General features: G+C 43.9%; 1 protein-coding gene across 4 annotated transcripts in view; it reads left to right on the forward strand.

The window, feature by feature from the left end:
* Positions 1-14,769, forward strand: part of Phactr4 (phosphatase and actin regulator 4) — a 73,156-nt gene that overhangs the window by 13,211 nt on the left and 45,176 nt on the right. Inside the window, exon 1 of one of the 4 annotated variants that reach the window (XM_041652086.1) lies at positions 6,782-6,912. The exons of the other annotated variants lie outside the window; for them this stretch is intronic. The gene's annotated coding sequence lies outside the window, so the exon portion shown is untranslated. Of the gene's footprint in view, positions 1-6,781; positions 6,913-14,769 lie in introns of those variants that run through there. 4 annotated transcript variants of the gene reach the window in all.

Consider the following 14,769-nt stretch of genomic DNA (forward strand, 5'->3'; position numbering starts at 1 on the left):
ATTTCTAGCTAGCTCTTAGATCTTAAATTAACCCATTTCTATTATTTTATATTTTACCATGAGGCTTGTGATTTGCTGGCAAGGTTCCAGCACGTCTGTCTCCTGTGGCGACTATATGGCTTCTCCCTGAATCCACCTTCTTTTTCCCAACATTCAGTTTAATTTTTCTGCCTAGCTCTATTCTGCCCTGTAATAGGCCCAAACAGCTTCTTTATTAGCCAATGGCATTCACAGCATACAGAGGGGAATCCCACATCAGTTCTGGCTGTCCTAAAACTTGCCTTGTAGACCAGCCTGGCCTCAAACTCACAGAGATCCTCCTGCCTCTGCCTCCTGAGCACTGGGATTGAATGTGTATGCTGCTGTGCCTGGCTCTTCTTATATCTGAATTTATAAGCAGCTACTAGGTTGCAAGGATTTGGGGTTTGCTGTTTTCTTTCCTCTATTTCAGTGTTCTCAACCTGTGGGTCTTGACCTTTTTCCTTTGGGGTGAGGGTGTCAAAGACCTTTTCACAGGTGTCCCATATCAGATATCCTGAATATCAAATATTTACATTATGATTCATAACAGTAGCAAAATTACAGGTGTGAAGTAACAATGAAAATAATTTTATGGTGGAGGGGTCACTACAGCATGAGGAACTGCATTAGGAAGGTTGAGAACCTTTGTTCTATCGGGTCAAGGATACTTATTAACTAGCCATGCACCTAGCAAGTGTGGCTTATTTCAGAGTTACTGTGAAATTTTTCATCATGTTATCTTAACACTGGAAGCTAAAAGGGTGTCAACAACACAGCCCTTCCCTTCTATTAAAAAGGAGGAGGAAACCTTAACTCTAATTAGTTACAATCCTTCAGGCGTAGGAGATAAATTCCTTTAAGATTAAGATCTTTTTATTTTGTAGTGAAGGTCTCTCTCTCTCTCTCTCTCTCTCTCCCTCTCTCTCTCTCTCTCTAGCTTCCTTCCTCCCTCTCTTCTCCCCCTCTTTCTTTCTTATTGTTTGTTTGATTTTGGTTTGAGACAAAGTATCTCAAGTTGACTTCAAACACACAGCATCCTCCCTCCTCAGTCCCCCAGTTCCAGGATGAGGACTAAAGGCATTCTCTAGTTTATTTAGAAATTTAATATGGCATCTTCACAAATATCTAGTACATATTGTCTGCTGTCTTTTTCCCTGATAAGAGCATAAACATAGAGAGGATGGGAATTTTTTATTGTTATATTCCACTACTTGGAATTTTTTTTGTATATATTTCTTCAGGGAGATTTAATTTCTCTTTGTGAAATTAAATGTGGTGGCCATACAAGCCAGAAGTGGTCAAGAATACCTAGAATGCTGACCTCTGGAGGCAGAGGCAGAAGGATCAAGAATTCAAGGCTAGGCAAACATTGTGCCATTGAGTTTATAACCCTGGCCCTCTAGAAGACATTTTTAATCTTTTTTAAAAACTCAATTTATTTTTGTTTCTTGTGTATAAGTGCTTGTCTGCATGTAAGTATGTGTACTATATGCTTGCAATGCCCTCAGAGGCCAGAAGAGTGTGTTAGATTCCCTAGAACTGGAGTTATGGATGATTGTGACTCACCACGTGAGCTGGAATCTGAATCTGGGTCCTCTAGAAGAGCAGTCAGGGCTTTTAACAACTGAGCCAGCTCTCCAGGCCCAATCTACTAGTTTTATTTTTTGAGACAGAATCTACTGTGGTTTGGGCTAATCTGAAACCCTATTTCTAAAAAAGAAAACTTGAAAACTAAGTACTGAAATCATAAGCTTTAAGAACAGTGTCTGCCTGTCCTGGTGGCTCACACCTGTAATCCCAGCATTCTGGAGACTGAGGCAGGAGGAGTACCACTAGTTTGATGTCAGCTTGAGATAAATAATGGATTCCCGTACATCCTAGGCTACAGATTGATTTTCCATCTCAAAAACAAGATGGGTGGGTGGGTGGATGATGGATGGATGAATGGTAGGTAAGGTAGGATTGGGGATGGTTTAGTTGGTAAAGCATTCCTGGAACATAGTGATGAGTGTGTGTTTTCCCAGGGCTGGGTAAGGCAGAGACAGGATGATCCTTGGGGATTCCTTGGCTAGCCAGTCTAGCCTAATTGATGAGCTGTAAGTCAGTGAGAGACCTGTGTTCAGTATGATGTCCTTGGGTCTACACCCCAATCTGCACAAACATGCACCCATGGAGGCGTGCACACCTAGACACAAGTGCACAGAATAGTGATAAGAAACTATGCTAATAAATAATGTAGTAATTGTAAAAGAAAAGTAAAGCTTTTTTGTTGTTTTGGTTTTGGAGGGTTTGTTTTAGTTTTGGGGCTAAGGATTTATTTTATGTGTATAGCTATTTTGTCTGCATGTGTGTGTCTACACCACATGCATGGATGGTGCTTTCAAAGGCCAGACGGGAATGTTAGATCCTCCAGGACTGGAGTAACAGATGGTTGTGAGCTGCCATATGGGTGCTGGGAATTTAATTCCAGCCCTCTGGAAGAGCATCCAGTGCTCTTAACTGCTGAGCCATCATCTCTCTAGCCCCGAAGATTCATCCTTAAAAAGATGAGTGGTTTGCCGGGCGGTGGTGGCGCACGCCTTTAAATCCCAGCATTCGGGAGGCAGAGGCAGGCGGATCTCTGTGAGTTCGAGGTCAGCCTAGTCTACAAGAGCTAGTTCTAGGACAGGCTCCAAAGCTACAGAGAAACCCGGTCTCAGGGGCGGGGAGTAGGGAGATGTTTGACTTAGGATAGAACATACAAAGGTATGTGCCACAAGCTGCTTATAATTTCATTATGCTCCCACAGTGTGTGCTTTCATATCGTTGCAGTGAAGGCTAGTTAATTTCCTGACCTCAATCAAAAGATAATGGTCGGTTGATGTTTAGCTGACATGATTTATTAATTCTTTCAACAAATTTCAGTTGGCACTCTGCCCTAGCTGCCGTGAAGGGAAACAGGAAAAGAACAGGGTAGTGTTTCAGGACCTGGGAATGACTCAGTGGGCAGAGTGCTCACTCTGCAAGAAGAAGGGCATGAGTTCACATTTCCACTCCATCTAAAAGCTGAGTTCAGTGGCCTGTGTAATCCCAGTGCTGACCAGATGGAGACAGGCTGATCTCCTGGGCTTGCCAGCTAGTCAGTACAGCTGACTCATTGAGTTCCAGCTTCAATGAGAGACCCTGCCTTGAAAGATACACTGCACATTTGTCTGTATGCACTTCGATGCAGAATACATTCTCAGAAAGAAAAGATAAAATTTAAGGTCTTAAGAGATTTGGATCTTTTTAAAAATTTGAACAGGGTTTCTTGGTATAGACTTAGCTATCCTGGAACTCACTCTGTAGAGTAGGCTGGCCTCTGAAGTCGCAGAGATCCACCTGCCTCTGCCTCCCAAGTATGTCACCTCTGCCTGGCTAAAGTGAATTTTTTATATAAATAAAAATAGTCTTGAAGCTAGGGAGTTTGCTCAATGGTAAAGAATTGAATCCATGCAAGAATGTTAGGTGTCATGGCTTGTGGTTGTAATTCTGGCCCTGGGGAGGTAGGGCCAGACAGATCCCTGGGGCTCTCTGTCCAGCCAGCCTAGCCTCATTGGGGAGCTTCAGGTCTTGGTGAGAGACCTGTCTCAAAACACAAGGTGGAGAGTAATGATAGAATGTACGCAGCATCAGCCTCTGGCTTCCACATACCTGCAAGCAGATGCACACACACAAATCAGTTGCCTTGAGCCTCTGTGAAAGCTAATTTATAATAACGTATACTTATGGAAACTAATTTATAATAACATGTTTCATGTGGAAGCTAGTTTATAACATTTAATCCACACATAGCAATATAATCTCAATTATGCCTTTTTTCATTTCTTTTTTGTAGCAACTGATCAGTGATTTATTAGGTATTCATAACTTCTAGGTCTGTTCCCATTTCAAAACTAACTCAGGGAGGCTGGAGAGATGGCTCAGAGGTTAAGAGCACTGACTGCTCTTCCAGAGGTCCTGAGTTCAATTCCCAGCAACCACATGGTGGCTCACAACCTTCTGTAATGAGATCTGGTGCCCTCTTCTGGCCAGCAGGCATACATGGAAGGAATGTTGTATACATAATAAATAAAAAAAAAAAAAACTAACTCAGAGGAGCCTGGCGCTGATTCTCTCCTTTTCATGTGGGTCCTCAGGCTTCTGAAGCAAGCCCTTACCCACCAAGCCATCTTACTGGCCCCCAAGTGGTTCTCGCATGCTCTAGTGTACTGTGTACTATGTATGCTATTTTTTAAGCCTCTCAAGACAATTTCTCCTTTTTTTGTCTCAAAAAATGAGGTGGGTGTGGTCAAGGAAGACACTGAGCATCCAGCTCTGACCTCCGCGTGCCTGCGCGCTCAGTGTCTCACACTACAGCCTCGGCTGCTCTTGAACAGACAGCCGTCTTCCCGCCTCCACCTGGGCTTAGACAGGAGCCACCACCCCCAGCCTCACTCTCTACTGTCAAGGAAGTGGTGAATAAATAGATGATCACTGCAAAGGCTGCGTCTACTGTAGGTAGAGGTTCGTTCAAGATAACTGATTACATAAGACGAGTGGCCAGTGCCGACACAGGGACGAGCGGCTTCGAGGACCTCAACTGAGGAAGCCGCGTGTGACCTGGGTATTGAAGAGTGGCAGCTGGCAGATTTAGGAAGGAAGATGGAGAGAACAGCGTATGGCAAGTTAGTTAGACCAGGGAGCACAGGTGTCATAGCTTAGGAGTCCCAAGGGTCAACAGGTCTAAAGAGGAAGGTAGAGGTGGGAGAGTTGTGAGAATAGGTACAAGGTCAGAGCCTCTGGGCTTGAACACTTGATGGTCCTGCCTCAGCCTCCCAAGTGCCTGGGTTATAGGCATGTGCTGCCAGGACTGCGTACTTGGAGTCTAAGGGTCACTGTGACCTATGTTGAAGATAAGTAAAAAGATGGCTGTGAGCCCTGTGAAAGAGTCGTTCAGCTCTCCCCACCCAACTCCACCTGCTGAAAGGGGTCAAGACCAGAGGTTGAGAAGCCCTGGACTTGAATTGTATTATTAATAAACTTCACTGGTCACCAATTTTTTTCTACTGTATTATTTTTCATGAGCAGAATGTAGTTGTTTTTATAGTTACAATAAATAAAGAAGATCAAAAAGCCTTAGTCTTCTAATGAAGAAGAGCACCTTATAAAGCCAGATAGACATGCCAGCTAAGCTCTATTAAGGATCCACGGCATCAGTGAGGCGTAGGAAATCAGGCCATTGTAGGGTCTGAAATGTGCTCAGCACTTCCTAGCAAGTAGCATTCACTGCTGGTGACTCAGAGATGACGACTAACGACGGCTGCTCCATCCTCCTTCTCTCTCTTTCATAACTCTTTACGACTCAGCCGGCTCACAAACTGCCTCCAAGTAAAGGAGACAGGACCTAGGCAGAATCAGCCCTCAGTCACGTATCTGTGGGAGTGCAGTAACTGTTTGAGGCTAGCCATGGCACCTGAAAGTTATTCAGGAACTTCTAGCAAGGATTCAGGTTAAGGGGCATTCCTTTCTGGCTTATGTACAGAAGAATCCAGCCTTTATCCTCTCCTAAATAAAACGTCTGAGTAATAAACACCTGGTGCCACCGTGAGTCAGTAGGAATTCCTGCAAAATAACTAAGGATGACTATGTAAATGTTGTTTCTATCAAACTCACTCCAGCTAGTAATTCAAATGCACTTTCATGTTTTCAACCTTCAATTTTTTAGAACCACAGGAAGTATGGGGGTTATGAATAATTAATTTTTTTGACAGTACGTTTTGCTTGGGTTTTGTTTTTGTTTTGTTTTTCAAGTCAGGGTTTCTTTGTATAACAGCCCTGGCTGTCCTGAAACTCACTTTGTTTTTTGTTTTTTTTGTTTTTTAATTTATTAAAGATTTCTGTCTGTTCCCCGCCACCGCCTCCCATTTCCCTCCCCCTCCCCCGATCAAGTCTCCCTCCCTCGTTAGCCCAAAGATCAATCAGGGTCCCTGCCCTGTGGGAAGTCCAAGGACCACCCACCTCCATCCAGGTCTAGTAAGGTGAGCATCCAAACTGCCTAGGCTCCCACAAAGCCAGTACGTGCAGTAGGATCAAAAACCCATTGCCATTGTTCTTGAGTTCTCAGTAGTCCTCATTGTCTGCTATGTTCAGCGAGTCCGGTTTTATCCCAGGCTTTTTCAGACCCAGGCCAGCTGGCCTTGGTGAGTTCCCGATAGAACATTCCCATTCTCTCAGTGTGTGGGTGCACCCCTCGCGGTCCTGAGTTCCTTGCTTGTGCTCTCTCTCCTTCTGCTCCTCATTTGGACCTTGAGATTTCTGTCTGGTGCTCCAATGTGGGTCTCTGTCTCTGTCTCCTTTCATCGTCAGATGAAGGTTAATATTCAGGAGGATGCTTATATGTTTTTCTTTGGGTTCACCTCCTTATTTAGCCTGAAACTCACTTTGAAGACCAAGCTGGCCTCCTGCCTCTGCCTCCTGAGTGCGGGACCACCGCCCAGCCTTTTCATAGAACTTTTATGTTTTGCATCACATATACCTTTGTTTCTAAATTTGGTTTAAAACAGAGCCAAATGCACTCGGGTCTTAGGAAAACAATCTAGTGAGACCAGAGGAAAGTCGTACAACTTGCACCTAGCCTTATCTGTCTATGCTAAAGCAGCCAGTGCAATACTACCTTTCTAAAAGCTTTACAGGTATTTTAGATAAAATGTATCCTGAAAACAGAACCTTTCAAGAAACAAGCTTGGTGATTGTCATTTCAGCTAAAAGCTATTTCTGCTCATGAAGAAGCCTTAAGAGAATCATGATCCCACAGGGGTGGTAACTTAAGCTGTAAATCCTGCATTTGGGAGGCTGAGGCAAGAGGACTGACTACCTTGAGTCTGAAGCTAGGTAAGCCACAGAGTGAGGCTGTCTCTAAATAAAGATAAGAACACTCACACCGCCTATTCCCTGGCTTAGGCACCAAGACCTCTACAATCTAAAGGAAGAGTCCTGTAATGTCTAATCTTCACTGTGAACTTGACCGGGCAGTGAAGCACCATGGAAACCCACCTCAGGCTTTACTTAGAAGGGTATTTCCAGAAAGGTTTAACTAAGGCAGGTAAAATGGCTTGCTATGCAAACCTAGAGACCCAAGTTTGACACCTGGAATTCACATAAATGTGTAGAAAAAAAACAACTCCACAAAATTGTCCCCTGACCTCCACATGGGTGCTGTGACATGTATTTCCACACTATCCTAAATTAATAAATAAGTTTATTACAAAGAAGGTTTACCTTAGGAGGGAAGGTTCACCCTCCATATGGGCAACATCCTCCCATGGCTAGCGTGACTGAATGGACTGAATGAAAAGAAGAAAGTGGACTGCTGAGACGGCTCAGCTGGTAAAGGCTTTGCTGCTAAGCCTGGCACCTGCATTATTGTTAATTGAGAAGTAATCTCCTACTGACCCTGAAGGGTCCCCATTTCAGCTATGCTGGCTGGCCAGTGAGCTGTAGGTGTTTCTCTTGATGTAATCCTCATAACTCTATGAGTAATTATCTCCATTCACTGTATGCCTTCTTTCTTTTTTTTTTCTGATTTAATCGTGAAATAAAGTGATCCCTGATTGATTCCTCACTACTATCACATGAAGGGCTTGGCATTTATATTCTTTTTTTTTTTAAATATTTATTTGTTTATTATGTATACAGTATTCTGTCTGTGTGTATGCCTGCAGGCCAGAGGAGGGCACCGAACCTCATTACAGATGGTTATGAGTCACCATGTGGTTGCTGGGAATTGAACTCAGGACCTTTGGAAGAGCAGGCAATGCTCTTAACCTCTGAGCCATTTCTCCAGCCCCGGCATTTATATTCTTTTACTTACTTTTTACAATTCTCTTGTGCAAAATAATGGGACATGGACTTTTACCCGCAACCCCCAGATAGGATTTTTTTTTTTTTTTTTTTTTTTTTTTTTTTTTTTTTAGATAGGATCTCTCTATGTAACTCTGGCTGTCCTGGTCCTGGAACTCACTATGTATATCAGGATGGCCTCAAATTTGCAGAAATTTGCCTGCCTCTGGCTCCTAAGTGCTGAGATTTTAATTGTACACCATCATGTCTGGCTAGGATTAAAATTTCAAATTCATTATGAACATAACATTTTTCCCCCACCAAAGTGAGTTTCTTAACTCACATGATCATTTGGAATGATAGAATCCTCTGTGGTCTGCACATTTTTTCCTTGTCTCCATTGCTCCATGCTCTTTGCCCTGATGGCCTTGTTTCATTTGAAACGGTCTTGTATAATGTTGGTTGCCTTTAACTTCTCATTTCTCCTACACCAACATCCTGAAAACTTGAGTTGCAGGTATGTACATTTTCCTTTGTTTCTGGGTTCCATAAAAAGCTTCAGATTAATTCTGTTTCTTGCTGGAGCTGGAGCTCAATGCTTCCCTAGCATGCATGAGGCATGTTCGTGTGGTGGGAGGTTCAGGTTGTTAAAGACTTGCTGCGTGTACACTGTGCACCGGGCTACTTATGTCAAGCATTGGTAGTTTAAGGATAAATAATACATCATTGTCCTGACCATGAGGAGCTTCTAGAGTATCAGGGAAGTGTGAAGATTATTGCAGTTCAAGGTGTTGCATACATCAAGACCATTGCCTAGTTCAGAGCTTCTCAACCTGTGGGTCTTAACCCCTTTCGGAAAGTGGGGGTGGGGAGAGTTGAACAGATCTTTCACAGGGTTCACTTAAGATCATCTGAAAACACAGATATGTACATTATAGTTCATAACAATAGCATAATTATAATTATGATGTGGCAATGAAAATAATATTATGGTTGGGGATCACCACAACATAAGGAACTATATTAAAGGGTCACAGAATTAGGGAAGTTGAGAACCATTGGTTTTGTCCATTCTTTTTGTTTGTTTTCTTTGAGTTTTTTGAGCCAGTTTTACCGCGTAGTTCAGGTTAGCCTGGAACTTGAGTCTTCTGCCTTTACCTCCAAGTGCTGGTTTGTACCAGTGTGGCAGACAGTCAGTTCTTTGTCTTCTCAATAACTGTCTCTTGATACTTGTTCCTTTTTCTCACCTTGATCGTACATTCTCTGGCTTCCTCTAGACACACCCACCCACACATGCATACACACGCATACACACGCATACACACACACACACGTGTATATTTGTGTGTTGCCTGTGTGCTCATTCTACTCCGTTGTAGTTCCTATTACTATAAGCACTTAGGGAAAAACCTTTTTTTGATGCCAACACAGTGTTAGGCACATAATCAGTGTCTATAAATCTTTATTAGAATTTTGTCAATGTGGCTAAGGAAAGGCTTCGGCGAAGGAAGGAACAGTTGAGCCTGTTCTTAAAGGGTGGGCAGATCCTCCCCACTTGGATTTGAGAAAGAAATTCCAGGCAAATGAAAAACACAGTGAAGAATATGCACGGGTGAGTAGAAAAGCCTCTACCAGGGGGTGAGATAGTCACCAACAGATGCCACCACCACAGTTGGTTTGACTGTATAATATTGCCTGAGTGTTTCTGTGCTTTTTCCTCACACTTACCCCTTAGCATTTTAGTTATTTTTTTGTTATTATTATGATTTTTGTGTTGTTTATTTCCTATATCAAAACTGATAATAAGACCCTGGGGAGGCCGGGCAGTGGTGGCGCACGCCTTTAATCCCAGCACTCGGGAGGCAGAGGCAGGTGGATCTCTGTGAGTTCGAGGCCAGCCTGGTCTACAAGAGCTAGTGCCAGGACAGGCTCCAAAGCTACAGAGAAACCCTGTCTCGGAAAAACTAAAAAAAAAAAAAAAAAAAAAGAAAAAGACCCTGGGGAGATGGTTCAATGCTTGCTGTGTAAGCATGACGACGCCAGCATCATGCCCAGAGATTGTTGATGTTATTGAGGAAGACCAATATCAATCAACCTCTGGTTCCATACGAGCCTCTGCATACATGTACACATGCACATATTACACCATGCACCACACACACAAAAGTTGATAATAGGGGTTAGGGGGCAGTGAGATGGCTCAGCAGGTAGAGGTGCTTGCCACCAAGCCTTTCAACCTGAGTTTCTTCTCCAGGATCCACATGGTGAAAAATGTCTTTTCTGATCTCTACAGGTATATGCACACACACAAATAAATGTCATTAAAAAATGTTTTAAAATAGAAACTTGGAATGTAGCTCAGTTGCTGGCCTAGTGCCTAGACCACACAAAAGCCCTGGCTCCATACCAGCATCGTATAACTACATATAGTAGCATGAGCCTGCAGTGCCACTCTAAATCCCAGCATTTGGGAAATGGAGGCAGGGGGATCAGTGCAAGGCTACTTAGTCCAAATTGAGACCAGCCTAGACTACATGAAACTGTCTCAAAAAGTGGGGAAGGTCCTAAATAGTCATACATTTTTACTTCAGAGATTCCAAAGAATTTAGGATATATATGTATATATATTTTTGAGGGGTTATTTTATGTACATTTTGCCTGTATGTATGTACTTGGTCCATGTACCTGGTACCTACAGAGGTCAAAGGAGGGTGTTAGATCCCTTGAAACTGGAATTATGTGTGGTGGTGGTAAACTGCCGTGTATGTGCTAGGAATGGAACCCAGTTCTCTGTAAGAGCAACAAATGCTCTTAGCTGCTGAACCATCCCTTCAGCCCCAACACACACACACACACACACAGAGGAAAGGTGTTCTACAATGTGGGTGCATGGAGAAGTAACAAAATAATCAGCCCATATACAACACAGACATTCAAGAATAACTGGATGATCTGTAAGTAAGCTCATATCTAAAGTACGCCTCTGAAACCCACATGAAACTGTTACTCTGAGCCCCGCTGGTGATGTGGAATGTTTTGTTGTGATTAAATGTCTAGGGTCTCTGCTGTACTTTGGGGCAGGCTTCCTATCTTCTGTGTCTAAGTGGCTTCCAACCAAGCTCAAAGTCAGGAAGAGGAGGTGTGGGCTTTTGGGCTGTGCCGCCCGGCAGCCCAATTGTGGTTGGCTGTCTCCTCCCCTTCCGCACCGGAGCTCTACACACTGTGCACTCTGGAATGACAGGCATTCCTGTGTGAAGAAAGTCTGCGTGAAGACATTTGTGAGAGCCACAAGTGGCCCAGGAGACCGGGGTCCAGGGAAGCAGAAACTCCAGCTCTCATGCTGTTTCCTGGCAGTCGGCAGTGACACAGGATTGCTGGTCCCTGTGTGGATTTGTCTTTTAGAGAAGTTTGCTTTTGTCCGGGATAGTTTGCTGTTGTGGGCTACATCTAAGACAATTATAATCATGGGGCAAGCTGATGTCTCCAGACCGGTAAATCCAGATGCAGTGGGTGAGTAATACGAACAGAGAAATAGACATCTTGGCAGGAACGAGGCAGGTTTACAGCCGAAGTCGCTGTCTCTTAGAAATTGGAATGCAAGACTTCCGCACATTTCTGAAAGTTTGGGAGAAATGAATGAAACCTTTAAAGTTGTTTCCAGTCGAGTGTGTTTGCCCCTCACAGTCTTGTTTACCTGCTCTCTGGAGCCCTGTGTTTTAGATTATATTGCTAAGAGGTTACATACTTGTTGATTCCGTCTTTGTAGAAAATAAAAGTTACAGGAGCTGTGTAGAGGTTAGAGGTATTTACTGATATTTTGCAGGTTCGGGCAGTTGTTAAGTGTGTGATCTAGAAATAAAATTGCCAAATTATAAAAGCAAGAGCGTTTTAATACTGAGTTCGAGTTTTAGACTTGTTCTATTTTCCCAAGCCAGTCATGGGCTTTTCTATTGTATCAGAGTTGCTCCTCAGAAGGCACTGTGCTGTGGGAACTGCTGAAGTGTTACTGTCTGGGGCTAGCTCAGACCGGGCAGCTGGGATCTGTGAGGAGTGTGAGGTGCTGAGCTTGACCGTCATCCTGGCGGCACATTCCGCTGTCTTTGTAGGGAATTGTATTTGATGACAAGAGTAAATTGTTTAACAAAGAAGATTGGAAAAAGTCAAGTGGGAGAAAGCATTTAGGTTATTTCTGGACAATGTGCTGTTTAGGAAAAAAGGTTAACTGGTTTAGGAAACATCAGGAAGCCTCTTTAATCTGTTTTTCTGTTTGTTTTGGTTTGGTTTGGTATTGGTTTTATTTTGTTTTCTCTTTGCTAAGAAATAAAAAGTCTAAGATGGACATGGTATCTTAATCCCAGTATCAAGAAGGCAGAGGTAGATGAATCTCTGCTTCTTAGGTTCATCTGGTCTGTACAGTGAGTTCCAGGCTAGCCAAGGCTACCCAGTGAGACCCTGTCTCAAGAACAAAACAAAATAAAACAAATCAAAATCTCAATAACATAAAATGAGATGTGATGGGGATTAAAGAAAAGCGTAGCAGTCTGGAGAAGCAGCTGCTGCTTCTCCCTTGTTGCAGTTTAGTTTCTGATTTCCAGGGAAAGTTTTTAGGGTTTCCCGAACCTGAGCACGCGATGACAGAGTGTTTGCCCAGTCCCAGACTGGAGGACCCCGGTTAGCCGATCCAGTTTCTCCCGAACGTGAGCACACGATGACAGTGTTTGCCCAGTCCCAGACTGGAGGACCCCGGTTAGCCGATCCAGTTTCTCCCGAACGTGAGCACACGATGACAGTGTTTGCCCAGTCCCAGACTGGAGGACCCCGGTTAGCCGATCCAGTTTCTCCCGAACGTGAGCACACGATGACAGTGTTTGCCCAGTCCCAGACTGGGGGACCCCGGTTAGCCGATCCAGTTTCTCCCGAACGTGAGCACACGATGACAGTGTTTGCCCAGTCCCAGACTGGAGGACCCCGGTTAGCCGATCCAGTTTCTCCCGAACGTGAGCACGCGATGACAGTGTTTGCCCAGTCCCAGACTGGGGGACCCCGGTTAGCCGATCCAGTTTCTCCCGAACGTGAGCACGCGATGACAGTGTTACCCAGTCCCAGACTGGAGGACCCCGGTTAGCCGATCCAGCTTCTTGCTTTACTTGGACCACTGGGCTGAGTCTTTATCACTCCAGTACTTTATTGTTTAAGAAGGCGAAAGGCTTTATAGAAAAATGTAGGAAACCCTCCAGGGCTACTTTGCAGCTTGGGAAAGTAAGTTAAAACATAGGGGCTGCTGGATGGGGTACCCGTTAGTAACCCCAGTACTAGGAGGCAGAAGCCAGAGGATCAGGAGTTCAAGTTTTAGGCTAGCCTAGGTTTTAAGAAACCCTGTCTCCCACACACAAAAATTTAATTAAGTAATTTTTAAAAATCAAAAAACAAAGTAGAGATACCCTGCCTTAGAGTTTCCTCTTGCTATGAAGACACACCATGATCAGGGCAGCTCATGAGGAAATCATTCATTTGAGGTGTCAGCTTACTCTTTCAGAAGTGAGTCCATTATCAGCATGTGGGGATCATAGCGGTGTATAGACAGACGTGGTGCTGAAACTGAGAATGCTACATCTTGCAGGCAACAGGAACTCAACTGACTGTCAGATTGAGGGGAGCTTGAGCAAAGGAGACCTCAGAGCTCACCCCCACAGTAACACATTTCTTCCAACAAGGCCACACCTCCTAGTAGTGCCATTCCCTTTGGGGGCCATACTTTTTCAAAGCACAACATACCCAACCCCTGCCTCCTTACCCTTCCAATGGCATGTTGCTTTTTGCTCCTAGAACCAACCGTCTCCTATATGTGATAATTACCCACTTTTGCAGGGTCCACTTTTTTTGTGGTTGCTGCTCCATTGGTCTTCTCTAACAAATACAGTATGGTCTCAAGTAATGGCAGGCTTCTATCTACACTATGGAAATGAAAAAAAAAGTGTGGGGGGGCTGCTGAGTTCTACCCAAGGTGCTCAAGAGTGTACTCTAGATGGAAGGTGCTCGTCTTAGCTGCACAAAACTCTGGGTTCAATCCCCAGCACTGCATAAACTTGGGTGCAGCACGCAGATTAATCCTGATATTCTGGTGGAGGCAGGAAGACCAGGTCAAGGTTATTTTTATTATTTTTATTTTTTTTTAATCTGCATGCCCGCAGGCCAGAAGAGGGTACCAGATCTCATTACAGATGGTTGTGAGCCACCGTGTGGTTGCTGGGAATTGAACTCAGGACCTTTAGACAAATAGGCGGTGCTCTTAACCACTGAGCCATCTCTCCAGCCCTCAAGGTTATTTTTAGCTACATACTGAGTGCCAGGCTTACCTGGGCTGCCTGAAACACTGTCTCAGAAACAAAAAGATCAGTTTTGCCACTATAACTATAACAAAAAAATTTTGGGAGACTGGAAATGTAGTTTGGCATAAAGTACTTTCTAGTATGCATGAAACTCTGGATTAGATTTGATCCTAATCATGGTAAAAAATTTATTACATATATAATAATAATCATAAATAAAATGTTTTAATTAAAAAAAAATTAGCCAGGTGGTAGAGGTGCATGCTTTTGATCCCAGAAGAGGCAGGCAGATCTCTGCGTTCGAGGCCAGCCTGGTCTACAGAGTAAATTCCAGGATAGTTAGGGCTATGTAGATAGACTCTATATCAAAACCAAACAAACAGAAATTTTACTCGTATGGGTGTTTGCCCTGCATGTCTGTGCACCACATGTGCTTGATGACCACTGGGACCAGAAGAGGGCACTGGGTCTCCTGAATCTGGAGATACAGGTAGGTGGGGGCAGGAGTCAGACTTAGTCTTAGCCGCTGAGCTAGCTCTCCAGTGTTTAGGAAATGTTTCAGTAGGCAGCTGTTTAGAAG

This window comes from Microtus oregoni, unplaced genomic scaffold (assembly GCF_018167655.1).
Source record: "Microtus oregoni isolate MIOR12 unplaced genomic scaffold, Mior012 000005F_ref0000423, whole genome shotgun sequence".
Taxonomy (NCBI): Eukaryota; Metazoa; Chordata; class Mammalia; order Rodentia; family Cricetidae; genus Microtus; species Microtus oregoni.